General features: G+C 42.4%; 1 protein-coding gene across 1 annotated transcript in view; it reads right to left on the bottom strand.

The window, feature by feature from the left end:
- plxna2 (plexin A2) overlaps positions 1–3,658 on the bottom strand; it is a 208,140-nt gene extending 204,482 nt beyond the window's left edge. Inside the window, exon 1 of the mRNA XM_078255710.1 lies at positions 3,037–3,658. The gene's annotated coding sequence lies outside the window, so the exon portion shown is untranslated. The remainder of the gene's footprint in view (positions 1–3,036) is intronic.
- Positions 3,659–21,911: the final 18,253 nt, after the last annotated feature.

Here is a 21,911-nt window from a genome sequence, read left to right as displayed (position 1 = left end):
GATAAACAGCCTCGAGTGTGGGAAGACAGGCGGCCAATTGCATTAAAACAAACACTCACTCGCTATTTGTACACTCCAGCAGAGAGGAAAAAGGAGGACCTATATCTGTGGGAGAATGAGTCAGTGAACTCACAAAAGCACCATTATCTGCATGTGTTGGCGTGTTTGCGTGTGTGTGTGTGTGTGTGTGTGTGTGTGTGTGTGTGTGTGTGTGTGCAAGCAAAAGACAGTTGGGATGGTGGGGGTTGCTGTAAGTAAAGGGGGGCCTGGTTCAGAATACTCAGCCGCTGTGCGCATTTGCAGTATTCACTCATTAAGAAATAGGTCAAGGATTCTGCCTGCATGCACAACGACTTGTCAAAATCTCTCAAGCTAAACTGTGGTGAGTCTGGCTGCCTTCAGGGGGGAATCCAAAGAGGAGCCAGCAGTGTGCCGTGTGACGGCTGGTGGTGACACAGCACACATAAAAGGCAGTAACAACTCATTCAGGAGCAAATCATGCAGTTCAAAAAATTAGTTAGTAATGTCATGGTAGCTGTTGAGCGGTATAAGTGGAAGGCACTGAAGGGGAAGAGGCTGCGTCCTCGCATTGTGGCCGGATAATTAACTCAGCTCGCAGTTTAGACTCTTCGACTATGCTGTTCATCGACAGAGGAGGACGCTCTTGAGCCACGCCGCCAATCAGCAGAGTTCGCCGCACATACTGAAAGATGCTGATGGTGGCGGTGGTAGCTATAGCGATAGGCAGTCTTGCACAGAAGACGCTTTAGACACAATCTACAGGGTGCAACAGAGGACCAGTTCCTCTTAAGAACATGAGATGTGATAGTCAGGGAGTCACTTACTATCTGTACACAGAAACAGCTATTCCAAAAGTTACCATGAAATGTTTGAGATCCTGCACAATACTGACGGGAATATCTCGTGTTTGAGCACAGTGGAAAACAACACTATTAAAGAACGCAATACCTGAATATTTTCCCTGGGGAAATGTGGTAGTCTAAAAAAAATAAAATAAAAAACAGACTTATGCAAATCACTCCCAAGATCAGAAATACTCCAAAGAATACCTCGCTGACCACAGCGATGCAGCGACTATCCAATAAAAAATATCGCAGCCCCCTACAGAGAGGTGAAGCAGAGAGGCGGTGGCAGAGAAACATCAACCGTTACTCCACAAAGCTCGACATAAGTTTGTCCAGTCGAAGCAATTTCCCTCCAGCCTGGTGGGGTTAACCATATTGATGGGATGAATGTGTGATGTTGCGCTTCGCGAAAGGCTTTCTTGGACGGAGTGCCTTCAAAAGGCATCACTTGAAAGTGATTCAATTGAGCCGGATTCTTAACATCATACTCTTACGCTCATATCCTCTATTATTTAAAGAGAGAGCAAACTGACTGCGGTTTTCATTGCTTTCGGAATGAATTGACACTATCAACAACAGCTCTAAGAAAACAGTTTCAACAGCAATTGTCTTATATGATCTTGACTTCAAAGGAACGAGTAAGCAGCAATAAACTAATGTCACATAAGGTCACTGAGGATTCATAAATATATTGAACTAAGAAGAACTAAATTTGAACCAAAGCAGAGCTAACAGAAGTGTAGAAAATTGTGATACAACTGCTGCTGAACAGCCAACTGGTCAGAGGGGCTGACTGCTCAGCGGCAGCGCCACACTATATCAGCGAATGTGTTTTTTTCCCCCATTAGACTGTTAATTAGGTGAATGTAATCAGCATGTGATAATCAAACCAATGCTGAGTGCTGGTCTGTTCTTCCAAAGGCAGCAATTTCCACCCTTGTGGCTGCTTTGGGGTCAAACTGCTGTTTCACTTTGAGATGGATATTACAATAATGATGTGCGTGGGTCACGCTTCACATGCACAAAAACTGTGATCTCACCAAGAAGGAACGGGTTTTGATTGCATGAGCAGAGGGATTAATATGCTACCCGTCAGCCGTGGCAGATGCAAGTTATTGTCATGCAAATGGAAGGCAATTTTCTACTTAAGACAACATTTATTTTCTTTAGAGTCATTGTCATGGGTGCCTGCCGGAGCGCTGGCACTCTGACAGAGAATGAAGATTTGTAGGTGCATCTGCTGAATTGGGCCAGATGATGTCTAGAGTCGATCTGGAATCCTAAATTGATGCCAGTAGGCGACAGTATATCACATAGTTGGGGGTAATTTGTTGTTGTTGTTGCAATTTGGGTTTTTGGTTTTACCACTTGAGAAGAGAACAAATCCAGCAGGAAATGTTTAGATCATTTAGACGATGTGGATCAGTGGCGTTGTAAAACTCACTTGTTGCAGTGACGCAGGTCTGTAGCTTGCTACCAGTCTATATATATATATATATATATATATATATATATATAGGGTTTAAGTTTGCTATAAATACAAATCATGTGGCCAGTGTAGAGGAGCATGTCTGTGTGAATTTGCACTCACAATGAAGGTCAACAAATACAAATCATTAGACAGTCTGTCACTGTGATGATTGCAAACATTAAGGCTCTAAAAATAACTCTGCTGGTCAACTAACTTCATTAAATACTCCAGAAAAAGATCTCACCAACACCAGCCAGAAGCAGCTGATCAGCAGGAAAGATGCTAACTGGAAGACTCATTACAAGGAGGCAGCTAAATGAATGGCATTACAGCAGAACTGGTAGTAAAGGATGCAAAGCAACACCTGTGCATGAAGCCAGCTGTAGGTGAATGATCTTATATGCACAAACTGTAAAACATGCATACAGGCTATAGGCTATATATCTTATGGTCGCACGTCATCATTCACTTTGGCGTCAAAGTGTGAGCTGTGGCAAAGCTGAAATGTTGAAACAGGCGAACTACCTTATCAGAGCCCGCAGCCTAAACATGAAAAATGTCTCTCTTCAGTTGTCTGTCTGCAGTGTCGGAAATTATCCCTTTGCAGAACAGTGTGGCTGTCTTGTGGGATTTAAACAAATAGGCTATTTACACTCCGTGAAGCACATTTTGCCTAAACAAGCGTTGGTCGTCACTCACCTCTTCATTTAAACTGGATGTCCCGGTTATCCTGCTCCCTCCCAGCGTCCAGCGCGGCTGCTGTCTTCTGGGTTTCAACTGATGCGCTACAGACTCACATCCACAGTGAAGAAAAATTTTTTTTTTTCCAAATGCTCTATCTGGACAAAGCCTCTCTTTACGAAGATGCTTCAATACTTGTACATTGACTAGTTCGTCCGAAGCCTTAAATAGCCCGCATCTGCCTACGGAACCTGTTAAGCTGCGGCGGTGGCGTCATTCATTCAAGTAAAAACCTTCATAACGGCGAGTAGATAGCAAATGTAGTGCGTAAACTTCGCAGCAGAGCATTCAGCGTGTGAGCTGACCTCCTAATGTTATTTTGCTAGACCGTGTCAATGAAAATGGCACATTCCTTCAGTTCTGGATACAGCGTCCTCCAGTCCAGTCCAGGCTGCTCTACAGAACACACGCCGCGGCCAGGCTTGCCATGGTCCCGCGGTGGGAATTTCGCAGCGTCGGTCGGTCGGTCGGTCGGTTCAGAGCCGCAGCGCAGCGTCGCTTCCTCACAGGGGCTCTGCCGGACTGACACACATTAGCGGCTCCATCAATGTACTGTAACAGTAGTGTGTGTACGCTGCCCTGCCACTGGCACACTGCGTGTTTAAAGCCAGCCCCCCTCACACTCCTGCTCGTTATGGTGTTAACTGTTTCCGCCCAGAGAACAAACATTCATAATGAACACATTAAAGGAACATTTGTTGTCGAATTCAGCAACGCAGTCTTAGAAAATTAAGAACTATACGAGTAAGCCGTATTGTCTAACAAATAACACTTTGACGTAAACATGAATCCATATGGTAAATTGCAATGCACCATCCGCTCAACTGATAACAAAAAAAGGGGGGATACCAAAGGGATGTCTCAAGTTTCTAAGATGCCAAGTATAATTTACAGTTTGGATAACTTGCTGTAGAAATAATTATATACATTTAAATTGCCCTATTATTACCTTTGGAAATCATTATAACCGACTATATTGAATAGCCTATTGATAATTGGCATTTGGATAGTGCATCACATTTATGAAAAGAAAATGTTCTTACCCATCACAGTTTGGTCTGCGCAGCACACACTGAACCCACTCAGTGGCACTCTCCCATCCAACTCGGTTTCTGTTAGAACACTGCCATCTATAGGCCAAACTGTCTCTCTGTGTCTCTGTTTCATGATTTCTTCATTTCTCCGTTTCTGCTTCTCTTTTCCCCCTAGTTTTAGAGAAACCTTTTGATTTTGCTCTCCCTCATTCTCTCGGGCTCAGAGATGTATTTATTCCACCACTCACCAGAGGAACTGAGCAGCTCCGGAATGTTCCAACTTTGGAGATAATAATCAACCCTTAAAGTTGTTCCTATAATTTGCCACGGCATCAGTAACATAGTGCCCTACACCAGCTTTGTGTCTCTTACTTTGAACTATCATGTTACTTGTGCTGCAGACACCATTCAATTCTATTGATTTCAATGGGAAGGCACCCAACAAGTGTACTTGCCTATCTCTCCTTTCATTTTTATTCATACATGATAAATCTTTGATCAGTAATCTCAATATTGACTGCCAAGTGTTGACTTTTACTTTTCTTTGCATAACTGAGACTGCATCTGTGCCCTTAGTGCGTTATGACAAAAAGTAGGCTATCCACATTCTCTGATGCATCAATAATGCAGAGTGGGGGAAAGGGAGCCAGTGTCTGCCATCAAAAGTATTGCAAAACTGCCAGAAGGAAGAAGATGTGGAACAACCAGTGTAAGTACACTAAAAGCACAGCGCCCACTTAAAGACAGGGTCAATAGCTGGAGGGTGTCCATATTGGAATTCCACCGCACTACCTCTCAAATGGATCTTAGTCAACCCTGGGCGGCAGGGGTAATCAAATACAGAATTCTTTTTTTAAATCCATTACTCACGGCCCTGTTCGGAGCAGCCCTGTTTGGAACAAGCTGTGATTTGTTTGATTGGAACATAACTCAATTCATATTGAAAGAAAGCAGAACTGCCCGGAAGACGTTCTGCCTGTTTTGTGAAGAGAGAAATGATAAATGAAGCATTTTTACGAGGTGAAGCTTGGTTATTACATAGAGTACAATTCTATCAGTCATGTTTCACTTTAGGACACATATCGACTGACGCAGGCTGGTACCGTGAAAGAGAAAAGACTAGTACATTGTTCAAAATAGGACAAATATGCAGCTTTAATTGGTCACGTTGTTTAGAAAAAGATACATGAGAATTGCAAGGACTGTAGCTTTAATTAGTCTCTGAACTATCATATGCAACATTTATATCGTATTTATGTCTTGAACTTCCTTAAATTTCGATTTTCTTTTCAATCAACATGCACAAATATGATGCGACAGGCAAGCCAACGGGAAAACATCCATACTTGCGTGCCTGCGTATCGTGTTCAGCTCTGTGTCTTCGCTCCCTCAAGCACCTTCATTTGATGCAAAGATACAGCGTTCGCTTGATGTGCTCATAACTTACAGATGCACCTCTTGTCACAGACCTTCATTAGAGCCCTGCCTCTTAGTAGCCGAGAGCTGTGTCAAGATGGTCCAGGTTCACAGTGGTACAACGCAGCCACTTTAAGCCTTGGCACCTTCCCAACCCTGAATCTGAAATCAAAGCACACATCGTTGGTCATTAGGGCGTTGTCAGATACGCAAGCCGCTGGTCACTTTATATCTATGTTTACATTTGGAATCTGAGCTGGTACACCGAGCCTGATTCTGTAAGGAGTGAGCCAAGAAACTAACAGGATTCAAAGCCCACAGTAAGTGAAAAGGTTAATTGCTGGAATTATGATTGTGTGATGTGCAGTACCTACTGTTTATCTCTGGATGTACAGGGCGGCTGGGCGCACGCAAAGAGAGGGGAGTGGTGCTGCAAGGCATGTGTGACAGGAGATAGAGAGGGGTAATTCGTGGCAAAGCTCAAAGCTTATTTGTTGGAAGATCAATTCAGTGAGCAAATCAAACGGTGGTCAGGTGGAAGGGTGTGCACAGTGCTGGGAATGAGGCTCCTGATGCCAATGTGGAGCCGACTGCAGGGCTGCCGCTTGACCGTTTGCTGATCAAAGTGCTCGCACGCAACGATTTCATGCCAAGTTGAAAGGTTTCAAAGGGGGCCTCTAGTGATGCCTTTAATTCTTTCTCCCTGCAGCAATATTTGAAGATATCACGAGGGAATGTGGCATCCTGTCGACTCCACTGACACTCCATTCCCTCTCTTCTCTGACCCGTGTAAGCAATCAGCCTGACTGGAGAGAAAAAAACAATACCAGGAAACAATTACATGAAAAACGTAAGCGTCAATCTTACACATATGATTGCCAATAATGTCTGTTCCAACGTTAAACCATGTCAGTTACTAATATTTTTTTTAAACATTGATATTAAAAGGTACTATTTTCAGAAAATCCTTGTTATTAATAAGACCGGTGACAGTTAAGTGAACTGCAGTCAGCATTCTGTTCATGGATGTATAATAAGAACTGGCTGTTGTGGGTAAAAAAGAAGTAGTCTCGCATTGCCAGACCAATCTCCACAGCGCTGCAGAGTAAGTTCTGGCTACACCACATATACATTCTGGGATAGGAGAAAAAAAACGCTCTGGGTTGTTTGCATTTCTTTGAACCAATCACAATCGTCTTGGGCGGCGGTAAGCTTCGGACGCAGCGATGGTGGCTCTGCAAAATAGTCTCTGGAAGAAACTTGTTTTGATGGAACATTTGCGGTATTGGTGTTTTAAGCCCCCAATGTCTCGCCCAACGTCTCGCACTAGGATTAGGCAATAGTTAGGGTTATGGTTACGGTTAGGGTTAAGGTTAGGGTTAGGTGCCTTGAAGTCAACGGTCACAGCGCTGCCTTGAAGTCGATTAGGCAATGGTTATGGTTATGGTTACGGTTAGGGTTAAGGTTAGGGTTAGGTGCCTTGAAGTCAACAGTCGCAGCGCTGCCTGGAAGGAGACGTTGGGGGCTTAAAACACCATCGAGCAACATTGGCACCCTACAAAAGAAAACGCCACATACAATATTAAATGAAGTTAGCTGTTCACACAGTACAGTAACATGAGCTATTTAAATTACCTGGATAAATGGTTAAACCTAGCTCTTACCAGTTTATCGCCGTGTGTACTTCCTCCACAGCAATCCCACCAATCGGTCCCGAAACGTCCCAGTTAGGCAGCAAATGCCGTAAGCATATTCTTTGTAAATCTTCAAAAAATCATTCCCCGAAAATACCATGCAGGCCTGTCTTGTTGCACGATCCAAATTTTCTTCTAAACGCCCAATTTTCAGCGTGTAGCTTGCTAGCTCAAAGTTTGTTGTCGTTTCCCGAAGCGAACAGAGTTTGAGAACGGCAACAAACAGAGAGCGGTAGGTGATATCAGGCTTTATCCTGGAAATGTACTTCCGTAGATCCCGACTACAGAGAAAGTCGGGGGAAGGTCTCAGCTTTTAAGTTATGTAAATTGCTTAACATAGTACCTTTAATGTAAATGTTTAACATCCTAACAAGAAGTGTAGCAGATTACACCTTCAAATATGTTTGTTCAACATTAACATACATGCACATAGATTCATACAAACATGAAGGTTCTCATTTCATCCTTCAGGAGTAGGATTAGTTGTACTTCTCATTGCAGAGCTGTAAGCAGCAGAGTCCAGAATGTGTGGCGTGTGTCTTGGGACTTGGGATGTATGTGGCATTTGAACCAGGTCCATTATGAATCTCCACCCATGCTGCTTACTCTCCACTCTCCACCTGTTAGAGTGGGTACCGGATACACACTCAAGAGGCTCTAGGGACTACTGCCATGCAATCAGCAATTGCACACATACACACTCTTACAAACAGAAACCACATTTGTACAGGTGGACCATTACATCAGTAATGGCCCACTGACGGACACTCAGCAGCCCACTACCGTGTGGTGATGATCGGCCAGTTCTCCTGCTCTACACCGGGGAGACATATTTCACACAGGAAAATATTAGAAGAGGGAGGGAAGTCAAATTTAATCTAACACCATCATGCCCAGTTCACGTTTTAGTCAACAAATTGGAACTATATGAAGGACAGTCGCAATCTTATCAGAGTGATGATCTCAGTGAGAGTATAATGTATTGTATGTATTTCATTGCTGTGATTTTGTTTTCCGACCCCTCTTCAGGGAAAGTAGCCCACCCTGAAGTTCAACTGAACGGAATGATGCCTGATCTGTGGCCCAAACATATGTCTCTCATCGGAGGCATCTCCTAAGCTTGTCAGGATCTGTCAATGGAAAAACAAAATTAAAATAGCAATTAATTTCCACAGAGATGCAATCACAGGAGATGTGGTAATTGCAAGCTGCTCTGATATGTTTGCTGAGAGAGGCATTGTATTAGATTGGTTTTCTTCTTTTTTTTTTATCATTATTTTGTCCTTGCTCGGAGGCATTCCATGAGCTGCAGCCTTGTGCTGTAAGCTCACACATTAGAATTGTGGCAGGAAATCATGGGCTCAGATGGCATCAGTATGGAAACATGGCCCCTTCAAAAATAGCAACAGAGAGAAAGAGAGACAGAGTGAGAGAGAGGGAAAGTGGCAACAGTACAGATGGTCCATCTTTCAACACATCAGTACCCCAATTGAGCTGTCAGAGAAGATGAATAATGATGATATAAAAAACAATTAAGTACTTTATGCCCACAGTACAAAATCCAAAATGCCAAACAAAATAGGAAGACTCGCACAGGGTTTTTCCTGCCATTACATGGCTTAGGTGCAGTGCCTAAAAGTGGATTTATGGATGCCGTGGTGTTCCTGGCGCGAAGTGTGCGAGCTACAAAAATGACGTCATCATGTCTTTCGTGTCCAGGGCGACAGCTCCGAAAGCTGTCGTAGCGCGTGGCCGTGCACCTCTGAATTTTTGCAACTTGGCGCCCGCTGCGTGTTCCATTTCCACATGGTCGGCTGGGGGATGCGCCTGTACCATCATCTGTATGATTTTTCATGTAGAGACCACAGAGGCGGTTAAAGGGCCTTATGTAAATATGTGGTAAGAGAGAGCCAACACACTGGGGAAAAGAAAAGGCATTTTGCTGGAGGGTGTGGGAAAACACGAGATCGCTTTGTCAAAAGTAAAAAAAAAAAACGGCGTGTTCATAACATCGAGAAATTTTGATTTGGACATACGTCTGTGTTTATCGCGGATGTGTTTACTACTGTTGCCAGGCAGCCTGCTTTCCTTTACTTCCGCTTTCTACTTCTTCTCCACTACTTCTTGCTTATTTGCAAATTATTGTGTTTGCATGCCCCCCTGGTGTTTTGGACAATACGGCAACGAACAACGCGTTGAGCATAGACGTCTCTGTGCATGGTTGTAGCTTGCGCGCAATCTACTTCTTTTTGCGCACCACCTAAGCATATGAACGTAAAAACAATGTGGAGAGCATCTGGACGACGCACGGGAGGGGCGTCCTCTAGGGCCCTGTTTACACGAATACGCTCGCGGGGCTTAAAAATGCAAAAAAGTGAAACCACCCTCCAGAGTGGAAATCTTAAAAACGCTCCACCATCGCGTTCCCGTCTAAAGGGTAAAAACGCACTGTGCGAGAGTGTGTGTGTGTGTGTGTCTGTGTGTGTGCATTGTTTGGAGCAATAACGCCACCTCCTCGTCTGTCCAGATAACATTGTCTGCTTTTGTTGTATGCTTCGCGCTACTAGGGAGAGAAGTAGAAGGAAGGTTCTACGCAGGCGCGCAGACTTGGTGTGGTGTGGTGTGGTGTTGTGTGGCAGTGCTTCACACTACCACCTAGCCGCCTAGTGTGCATACTACATTGAATTTCACACACTTTTGCATCACCATATGCACGCAGATTCCCCCCCCCAAAACGCTTGTCTAAACGCGGAATAAAAAGTGAGAACGCAACGCCACTCTTGCGTTTTCTCTTCAGATCGTTTCAGTCTAAACATAGCCTAGTTGTCTGCTGCACACATGTGCATTTAGTGATCTCTCCCTCTCTGCAACCACAGACTGTATATAAAGACGGCAACAGTTTCAACTGACAAGCAATTGTCAGACAAATAATTGTCTGATGACGTCACTAATATGTACTGATATATATATCACCTAAGCGGTCTAAACAACCAGGGAAAAGCCTGTTCCCAGTTTTTTTACATCTGACATGCACGCACACAACCACCAACATGGATGCTTACACACACACACACACACACACAGGATGGGTAGAAAATGAGCGAGAAAAAAAAGCAAAACAGAGAGAAAATTAGCAAAAGTCCTCTTACAATGCAAAACACTTTCATTAGATAGGTGGCTGTTTTAATAAGATGCTTATCAGAATGTGGATCTCAGGAAATTGCTGGCTATTTATTTTACTAGGGCTGCTCACTTTGCCTCAGCTCTTGATAAAGCATTTTGTTTTAATTAGACACATTTCCACACTCCTCCAGGGATGACCTCTTATTATGGTGAAGTGGGCCTGCTTAGCAGAGCAGGCAGCCAGGAACCAGCTCCACCGTGCATCTCAATCATTTCTCATCCATGCTCATCTCGTGGGCCCGAGACCAAATCAAAGGAGTCACTATTAAGCAGAACCAAATTGTTTAACACATTAATCTTCCGCATATTTTTCATTCCTTCCCCATTTGCAATTGGAAATGAGACATGGTGAAAAATATGATGCACTGTTTTGAATACTAACAAGGAACCTTGGATATCCTTATCCTTCACGGTTATAGAGATAGATAGTTCCGCAACAATGAGAAACACATTTTCTGACTCATGAGTGTTACCGAGAAAATAAGACAATCACTTTATCCGTTGTATCTGTAAAGGAGAGGAAGTAAAGCCCGACAACTGGCTGCGTTGGGTGGGATTACTGTTCTACCGTAGCTCACTTTTTCATAGTGGTTATTTACAGTCCCGGGGAGCAGGCTTGCATAACTGAAACATGATTTTAGGGCTTATGAGCCCTGTAAAACAGAGAGGGAACAACATATTCAGTCAGCATGCAGCATCTGCTACTTCCTGTATCGCATCAATATAAAAACAGTTGACTTGTACTGAGATACCAGATGTATGTGGGTGAGGGTAAAACACTGCCAGATATACCAACAAAATATTGTCGGATTGCGGCCAATCTGACATTTGCTTCTGAACGTGAGACAGAAATCATTGGGTTCTTTGACAGAGAGTGTCCATGCTCTCCTCATGTGTCACTTCATTTCATTTTGGTTACTTCCAACGAAGAGAGGAGAAGAGGGAAAAAAGAAAGAGAGAGGACAAAGCAATTAAATCCACCATTACGTGCCATCACGCCTGATCTCCGAGGTATGAGAGGCGGGAGAGGCGTGAGGCAGAGGGTGAGACTGATGAGCGCTTACCAGCAGCTTGAGACCTGCTCTGCTCCAGACAGGGATTTAGGTCTTCTTCCTGCCTGTCTGTCCATAAGGTAGCATACAATCACAGTGATACCTTAATCCAGCCTGGCCTTTCACATGGGGCCCCTGCCAGTGGCTCGTCCAGATGTAAAATGTAAATGGGGGATTGAAGATGTCAATAAGGAAATGCCGGCATCACAATCTGACATAGTGATTAACGCCTTCATTTTTGTTCTTAGTGCAAAGGGCAGAAAAAGACAGATGCAGGGAATATGTGAGATAAATTCAGAAAGACTGTCTTTAAGAACTAAATTTACATGCGAAAACCATAGGCTGTAAAAAAGAATGGACAAAGCTTCCAGGTCTGAAAAGTGAAGCCAATGCAGAAGTGCCTTAAACCTGCATTCTATCTAATTTCCAGCAGGGGGCGACTCCACCGGTTGCAAAAAGAAGTCCGTTTCAAGTGTTTCCTCTATGTTGATGTAAAATTTCTGCCGCCACGGTATCAGGAATAGGGCAGACGCACAACAGGGTTTCCGCTCAGTACACCGCGGCCCCTTCAGCTGTTTATGAAAAGTCATAAAGTCGTATTTACACGACTCTGCTCTACTGAAGGCAAACTGTCATCCGCTCCATCTCCCCTTAGGGGGAGCAACTGGAACAGTGACAGGAGGACGTCATCACTCATGAAGTAATGGCAACCAAATAAACAACAGGGCGAGTACTACTTGTCACTCAAACTTAGGCAAAGTGACAAACAGCGACAAGGCCGCGACATGTAATCTGCACTCACACGGGTCCTGTGAGAATTTAGCATTTAGCTTAGCACAGTGTCATTGCAACCATAAACAACACTTGCTTGGCCACGTCATCCTCCCCAGCTCCACCATCTCGCCAAAAATAGTCACATCGGGTTGAAAAAAAACAAAACAATGGGAGACGTCACAGATGCTGTGTCCACTAATTTTACCGCCAATGGCAAAAACACATACACTCTCAAAAAGCCTGCACACATGAACATGCCCTATTGTGTCTATGTAGCACACAATCCGATACAGACACAGAGACAAAACAAATCTGTATTATGCTAATCCTTTTCTCCATATGTTCATATGGTCCATATTCATCATCAGTAATTCCATAAGATATTTGCAGTAACAATAATCCATGTTTTTTTCCTCATGTTTCACAGTGTGAAGTGAAGGTACTGTGTCAACTTCCTGTAAGCAGAGCGCTAAGCCATATAGCAGCATCTACTACAGTATCTGGATACTTACACCAGGTCCTTCAATTATTCGTCGCTTTGCCAAAAGATTAAAATTCAAATTAGAATAATTCAAAGTTTCATTTCTTAATCATGAATTATTCACCAATGAAATAGCTCTGAAGCGCCACCAAATGTATCCTAGGAGGAGTGCTGGGTTATTATTATCTATAAAAATGATATTAAAAATGTAGGTTTTGCCTGAGGACTCCCTTTAAAATTCCTCATCTGTTCTCCCTAAGACATTTCTGAGGACAAATCGCCTTTGCAACAACTTATACAGAATGCATGCAAAGCAAGAGTAACTGTAACTATAAATGCAATGAAATGTGCATCAATTTCAGACACGCGATGAGTAAACACTCTGATGAATTGAATTGATTCTGTGAATACAGAGAAACACAGCTTCAAACCTTTTCAAGCAATGCTTTCAAAATATAATAAACAAGAATAGAAATGACTTTCTGGAATGGAGGTTGCTCTGAAAGAAAATACAAAATCTTCATATTTGGATTTGGGATATTACACTCCCTTAACCTTCCTTATTCTCTGAGGGAAAAATAGAATACATTGCAAATGATTTGATGACCAATGTTTTCTGGTTGTGAAAGACAGAGGATTTGCATCTCCAATTTTTCTCTAACCTATCCGCCTCAAGCAGTTATAAGCAGCATTTAAACACCACAGGCTTACATGACAATATGACACACACTGTTTATTGCAGACCTAGTTTAAATAATTGATGGTATTTACTGTTCTGCTGATTATGCCCATTCAATACCCGTTTACTGTCTCATAACCTACCCTCTATTACTGCTAATGCAATTACTCTTAGTGTTGATTTTAAAGCAGCACATGTGTGCATTGTTTTCCCCATAATTACACAATTGCTTATCTCACTTTCTTATACCTGTTCTGTTACAGAGCCACACATGTATTTTCACATCCTCTACATACGTACACACTAGAGTTTAGATTCTATGCCCGAGCCAGAGCCTGACCCGAGCCGGACCGTTATTTACCGCCACTATCCTCGGGCCGGGCCCTTGATCAAGCATGTTTTCTTTTAATCATTACTTTATTAGCCTAACTGGGTGGGGAGAAAGCTATGCCATAATCAGAAATATTATCTATATAGGCTATATTTAGGCCAAAGTAACAAATGTGTCCAAAAAGTTACACAAGTTGGACTATAGTTACAAAATGCAACATGTGTCATGCGCGGAGTCTCCTCCTCTCGCACGCATCACACCGGGCCTGCTGCGCTGTATGGTGTAGCTTAAGTGCAACATGGAGCTTGAGGATGTAAAGAAAAAAAGAAAAACAGGACAATTACCTATTCCATTCTGAATAAACAAACAGCGCAGTTTACATGCTTCGTTCTTGTTGCATTATTCATTAAGATCATTTTAAACAGATTTCTGTAGTTCAAACAACTCTGAATTGTAGTTGAGAACGTCAGTTATAACGGCCCACGTATTAAAAAAGTGTTGGGTTGAAATCGGGCTTGGGCTCATAATTCCAGTTAATGTGTCGGCCGGGCCGGTCTCGGACACAACGTGCACGGGCTCGGGTTGGGTCGGGCTTGATTTTTTGGGCCCGATCTAAGCTCTAATACACACTCTACATTTGTCATTGTCCATTGAGTAGGGATGGGACAAAATATTGATACGCAATATATTGTTGTCCTTCTTTGTGCGATATGATAATCGATACGCTGACGCCAAATATTTTAATAAATAAAATAAGGCGCTCTAAATAGATTTCCCTGCTCCCAGCATCACTACTTCATGGCTCCTCGAGGTGGCGCTCAACACTTGAATGAGGGAAACTTGGACATAAGTTAACTAGCCTAGGAGGAGGTTTTCAATGGGATGGCAGACAGCAGTTTAAAGGTTATTTTTTGGCTCATAATTGCCCTTAAATAGTCAGTAAAACGCCCCAAATTAATATTCATTCATACCGACAACATGTTTGGAGGGCACAGTATGGGCATTACTAATGCCAAAAAAGTGTAGAGTGACAACACGTTGCAGATTCAGATAATGCCACAGCCTCAGAGGTCGGACCATGGCCCAAATTAAAAAGAAATGGTCCGATATTAAAGTTGATGCAAAAAATGCCTAGCGCTACACAGAGAAAGTGTTTCTGCCACAGGACTCAGGCTACTCGTCCTCGTTTGCCAGCAAGTCTTCTTGCTGTCTGTCTTAATTTGCCACATCTCCCCACAGTGCCAGCCATTGTGCGTCATTACTTATTGGCATGCCGTGTTATACCCATCAGTTTGAGTGTATCTAAAAAAGGTAAAGTTGTCTGAATGAATCTAATTATAAATGACAACTAGTTCTGCGCAAGGAGCATGTAATTAGTAAAACGTTCTATTGCATCTTTCACAATGGTTAAAACATGCTTTAGACCTACAATAAAAACAAACATTTAAAACATAAATAAAACTATCTAAAGCCATAAAAATAAACACTGTATAAAACACTGATACTGTATATGATGACCATAGTAAAATGATGTACTCCGCCAGACTGAGGCATTGAAAACAGCATCAGTGTAAACATTATTTGTCCTGTTTATCTATTATTCATGAGAATAAATTCCATAACATGCCAATATAATTACAGAACATGTGTTTTTTTCCTCCGCAAATATATCTTCATTTGAATTTAGGTAGATCTGGGTGTCATCGGCGTAACAGTGGAAGTCCAGGTTGAAGTGGCGGAGTATCTGACCAAGGGGGAGGATGTAGGTGATGAAGAGGAGGGGGCCGAGTACGGAGCCTTGGGGAACACCTTGTGTGACTGTGGCTGTGGCAGAGGTATGATTATGGAGAGAGATGAAGTGGGATCTGTTGATAAGGTAGGAGTGGCGCCAGCTCAGTACAGTACCTTCAATACCGAGGTCTTTTAGTCTGGTGAGCAGGATGTTATGGCTCACGGTATCGAAGGCTGCACTGAGGTCGAGGAGGATAAGGATGTTGAGGGAGTTAGACCGACATTGTTATGTATCATTATAGGATTGTCTAGCAATATATTGATTATCGCAGAATTGCTGTATCTTGATATTATCGGTATCATGAGCCGTGTATAAGTACCTTGTGAGTCCCACCCCTACCACTGAGTGGGAAAATATAGATTACAAGTCGGTTATTTTCCTGGAAAAAGAGAATCAGAATCAGCTTTATTGTCCAAAAAATCGATACACTTGAGTATTGCGATATTTTATTTAGCAATACTGTATCGATTTTCAAAAAGGAAATTTTTTTTAATTTAAAAAATAAACGTTTTTTTAAACGTTCAAAAATATTCATGTAAGACAGTGGTTCACGTTTATGTTGTGTTTAAACCCCCTACCGCTAGATGGCTATGCTGAGACCCACCACAAAAGTGTCCTTGCCTAGCAGTGCCTAGCAGTGCCTGACTTTTTGCTAGAAGCTAACATTGTAGCTATGGCTGAACTTTGGCCTACTTTAGCATATCAAAATTTGCTCACTAAGAACCTGTGAACCACAATCCCAAACTGGCAGTTTCATTTTCTGTGTACTGAATTGTTTAACTTCTTTGACTTCTATGTACATCATGTCTTTTTTTAAATATTAGTTTTTCTAAAATTATACTTAAAAAAAATCCCAATATTTCGCCTTACGCACAGTATCGAAATATATTGCAATATATTGAATCGTGACCCATGTATCGTGATACGCATCGCCAGATTCTTGCCAATACACAGCCCTATTGGCCAAGTATGTGTACATATACAAGGAATTTTGACTCCAGTTTTAAGTTGCTCTAAACACAGTTCCAAGAACAATTTCCAGGAAGATAGATGGATATAGACATGCAGCTAAAAACAATAACAACAAAGTTGTTTTTATGGCCGTCCATACCTGGCTGACATCTCTAAAGCCTCACCTCAAATAGCTTTGCTCAGTTGCAACAAAAAAACACAACAAAGAAGACAGCAACCTCAGATGTGGTGCAGTTGTGGACCTCGTCTGTCCCTGAACGTGACTTGTGTGCTCCCTCTCTCTCTCTCAGTGTCTCACAGGGCACCCTATGCTCTGTCATTGCTGCCTCTAGACACGGAGAACTAATCCCACATTATGTCTACTATGTCTTTCTCGCTTTCCTTTTTCTCTCCCCCTCTATAGCATAGCCTTTGGTTTTCTCCTTTTTCTGTCTGTGTGTGTATGTGTGTGCATGTAGGTGTTTGAGACAGCAAGAGAGGACATCACGATTCCCCCCCAAGATCCTAGGTAATGCTACTATTTCTGTGCAGCCTGCCCTGGCATGTGCCCTGTGCTCCACACCAAACATTTCCAAAGACAACCCCGAGAGCACAGATCCTTGCTCCTGTTTTCAGGCTTTTTTTATTTCTATTTTTTTCCCTCTATGAGGCAAACATGTTGTTGTAACATTTTTGTGGTCACAGGAAATGTCAACTAGAAAAAAAAACTAAAGTAGCTGTCGTAGCCACTTTCTGGAGAGTGTGTGAGAATTGCAGAACAAGGCCTCTTTCTGTGTGACTTTAGTTAAAATTGGAACCAAATGTTATTGTTGTTAATGCTAAATGATAGTGTTAAAAAATGTCTGGGTTACATGGCACTGGGTTTGTTATTATTCCAGGGCGTATTTTCCATTCTCTATTTTGTTTGTCTCTTTCTTTTTTTTCTTTACATAAAGAGAAAAACAACCAATTTTCATTGCAAGATGATGACTTTGAAATGTCTCTCTTGTCTTCAGTGTCGCAGTAATACAAGAAAAAGTATGCAATATTTAAAAGATCTAATTTCACAAATTCCCATAAAGCTTTGGAAGACTTACAGTAACTCCATATATATATATATATATATATATATATATATATATATATATATATATATATATATGACAATTGGTGCAACGCCTGGTTGGTGCAACGCCTCACTGTCCCAGTGTCTCCAGTCTGTGCTGTGATGCTTATTTATGACATGCATTCAAGCCATATATGCTGTAATGATGAATCACCCGCATTTAGGGGCCATGAGAGCTTGTGCTCACAACAATCACTCGTCACCCCCCACCCTAGTCATATGCCCACGTGAATGATGAACCCGGCTATGTTAAATCACAACTGGTTTCTGCTACTGCCATCGTGCACCTCTGTGCCCAGAAGGCTAATGCAAGTTCAATGAGTTCTGCAGCAAAAATGAAATATAATTCATACTTGTTTGAATGATGTGTACAAAGGTATTCCTGCAGTGCCCAGGAGGGTGGGCATTACACCCCCAGACATGCACGGCGATTGAAAACAACATTGTCTATCTCTCTCTGGAAGCACCATTACTTTTCTGCGTTATCCTTTTTTTTGTTGATACTTGTGGCTAATTACCAACTGCACTCTCAGTGGTAAATTACAATGTCATTCATTTAAACTAAAAAAAAAGGAGGTTGTTAGAGACAGCCAGTGTGTCTCTGCGTGACTTGTAACAGCTCTGTAAAATGGCAGTTAAATGTTTATGAAGCACGTCAACACAGGGGGTTGGATCTGCAGCAGCATATGAAACAAAGGCCAAGTTCAGTTGGATGGCAGCACAGTCCTACACATTCTCCACGGCCCAACTAATATTATTTAGCGCTATTAGCAGGAAACAGAGAGAAAGGCCATTTAGTTGGCCTTTTAATTGCAGCGTAAATCCATGTGGTGAACCCGACCATCAAAGCATACTGTAATATCCCCCTGATCCATCTGAGGCACTGGTTATATTTAATCTGTCTTTGTGTGGAGGCATGTTGGAATAAATCCCATACTTCAATATCCTTTTTAACCAAATACTGGGGTCCCAGTGAGTAGCAGCTCTTTTCAGCCGGATGTCAGTTACCTTCCGCTTTCTTTGTGCTGGAATTTTAAACTCTGGTGGATTTATGAGGACTATGGTTAACTGCTCCTCAGATCTCTGCAGGGTAAATCCAGACAGCTAGCTAGACTATCTGTCCAATCTGAGTTTTCTCTTACGACTAAAACAACCTTTAAAAGGTACACATGTTCCACCGAAACAAGTTCCTTCCCGAGCTTAGCGCAGCCCAAGATGATTGTGATTGGTTTAAAGAAATGCCAATAAACCAGAGCACGTTTTTCTTCCATCCTTGAATGCTGTATGGACAGCGCTGTGGAGATGTAATGTGAGACTATCCTGCACCTAACCCTTGATTATTATAAATCCCATGTCTTTTCAAACATTAAAACAGATCATCATGTTTCCCAATAGACTAAAATATGTTTTTTTTTCTTTTGTTCACATATTTGACAGAAGCACAGGGGGGATATCAAGCTTTCATGATATGGAAAGTAGAGAGTTTGTGTTTCTTTTTGCTGGTGCTGGGAAGTCATTCTAAAAAAAAGTCATAGAATCTCTTATGCCCAGTTTGCAGGGCGGCAGTGTTCGATTTCTCCTCAATTCTCTGCTGACAGACAGAATAAGCTGCCAGTCAGCCAGTCTATCCTGTCCACCTGCAAAAGTGTTGATTTGCCTGTAAGCTGCACAAGGCTGATTGATTCCTGAGTGAAAGCTTCAGGCACATGATTGACAACACATGATTACTGTTTACACATGACTGCCCAGACTGCAGGCCTCATCACATTATGACCATAGATAGGAAAGCAGCAAACATTAAGATTACTGCACACCCCTCCCGACTGTGACACTGCATTTTCCCAAGAAGTGCATTTTCCCAAGACGGTTTTGCAGCTCGCGTGCATTTGCAAAGGGTTTAAGTGTGGTTTGTTCAGCTCCAATATGTATTAACTTTGAGATTTGCTACAGAAAAGTCATTTAATGTGAAATCCATAAGGCCATATTCCTAATGTAGCATGAAGCTAGCTTCCCTCTGAGAGTTATAGAGTTAATGGAGTTACGACCCAATGAGACATCACAGAAGAAGAAAAAAAGGGAAATACACATGTCCTTTTGTTTGAAAAAAGACTGCAGTATGAGACCTACAGCTGTACAATGCAGTATGTGGATGGGCTTTCTGCAGTGTGTTAAAGGGTGCATAGCATCATGTGTGTTTGGTGCTGGATAAAAGACGGAGCAGTGTACATCTCTTGACAGTGAAGTAAATGATCCATTTCAAATGTCCCACTGCACCTCCTGCCCCCTGTGGAGTAGATAGAATTGGAACATAATTGAATCACTCGCAGCAATTATGATGGCATGCCCTTGGCTATACAATAGGAGATTGTCATGATAACACAGTGCATCACTTACTACCACAAACACAAAACACAAGGATAAGGATAATCTTTTCATTTTCAAAGTCTAACATTTAAACCAAGACCAGTATGATTTAGAGATGACTGCTCTTTGCAAGAGCCTTTCATCGAGAATACATTTGACTCTGAACAGACTCGTACAATGGATGTCGATCTTAAAGGCAGGGTTGGTAATGTTGAAAAGCAAGCCGGATTTGAATGTAGCATCACCTCGGGGCTCCGCCCACACAGACGTGCACGAGCACCACTGCGTCGCTGCTTCAGAGCAGAGCGGAGAAAGGACCGACATTTGACTTCATATCTCATTCACCGGTAAGCAAACAGCTAATATTATCAAACCCAATGTTTAGAACAAACATGACTACTGTCAGTAATGCGGCGATGACGCACATTGAGCTCAGACTCGTACACGGGAGGGACAGAGTACGCACAGCGGGGCGAGGAGGCATTTCATTGGTTCTTTCCAAGCGGACCGCGAGGCAGTGATTGGTGGGCGTTGTTACAGGATCACAGCAGCTACAGATGACAGATCATTTTCACTCAGAGTCCATAAGTTATTTATTGATGTCAAGACCATTTCAAACATGATATAAAAGTGTATGTTGGAAATAGTTACCAACCCTGCCTTTAAACTTTAAACGTCCTTAAATTGTTGTTTGCGGCCTAGATGTCCCAACAGCAGAAAATACTGTACCTACGTATTCACTCATGTGATAGCACAGTATATCAAGACAGCAGCACAACCTGGAAAAGCTGGTCAGCCTCAGATGAATGCAGCCCTTTTGACTCAAACTCACCACCTCTTTGTTCAACCCTACCCATCCGCCAAGCAGCTAGACATCCCCAACCGCCTAGAGTTTTAAGGTTGCCAAGCAACAACCGCTCATGAGTGCTGTATACACGGCGCACGGCTGTGCCTGTTCTGCTTGTTCACACAGATGTGACCAGCTGTGGAGGAGCAGAGGCCAGAGGCAAATACATTTCTAAGAGACGGAAAACACTGTGTGTGGCCCAGTCTTTCGACTGTATACTCTGGTGTTTTAGCAACTTTTAAGGATCCAGAGAGAGAGAGAGAGAGAGAGAGAGAGAGAGAGAGAGAGAGAGAGAGAGAGAAAACACTATTTGCAGTCATTTACTTAATTTTAGAAATATTTTTAATAGCTCATATGGAATGGAGGACTAAATCTGCTCTTACTGTGACTGAACATCTTATCTCTAAACACTTCCAGGAGACAAATACTTACAGGCAGATGTAAAAAGGGACATGCAATTTATCTGAGCCTTTTTATCTCAAATGAAGGAATCTTTCCCTCCAAATTAGCATAGGATTTTGGTTAAGAACAAACAGGCCGTGCATTAAGTACAGAACCTCTGAATTAGCATAATAGTGTGGGCAATTACGCTAAAAGTGTGGAGTGACTCTTTTTCAAAGTAAGCTTGATCTTGTTTTAGGAGATTGAATTCCTCTAATTCAGTTATAGCCCACTATCTTCAGCAGTGGCATTGACCCTGTGTTATGCCAAGCCACTCACTGGAGAGAAAAGGGGGTGGGAGAGGGTGTCATGAAATTAGAACCGAAGGGTAAACACTCCATCCATTATATACATTTCCTGACATTCTGTGCCCCTTAGACTCTGACATATGCTACACACTGAATAGCAGTTTTGTTAAATTATGGCCCAAATTACTTAAATGTAATGTATGTAACTATTTAGTTTGAATGCATGCTTGGGACACCCAAAGCTTTGTTGAAAATGCATACAATTTGGATGCCTAAGATTACTTAAATATATGACTCAATTACGCAATCAAATGTCAAATTCTGTTGAAGTTAAAGCGACATATTGGCCAATCAAATAAAATCTAATGCTAGTAAATTATGGTTTGTAAGCACCGGATCGCCCCAGGGCTGTGTTCTTTC

This window comes from Sander vitreus, chromosome 7 (assembly GCF_031162955.1).
Source record: "Sander vitreus isolate 19-12246 chromosome 7, sanVit1, whole genome shotgun sequence".
Classification (NCBI taxonomy): Eukaryota; Metazoa; Chordata; class Actinopteri; order Perciformes; family Percidae; genus Sander; species Sander vitreus.
The sequence above is the reverse complement of the archived record's forward strand: the minus strand, read 5'-3'. Positions and strand labels throughout refer to the sequence as shown.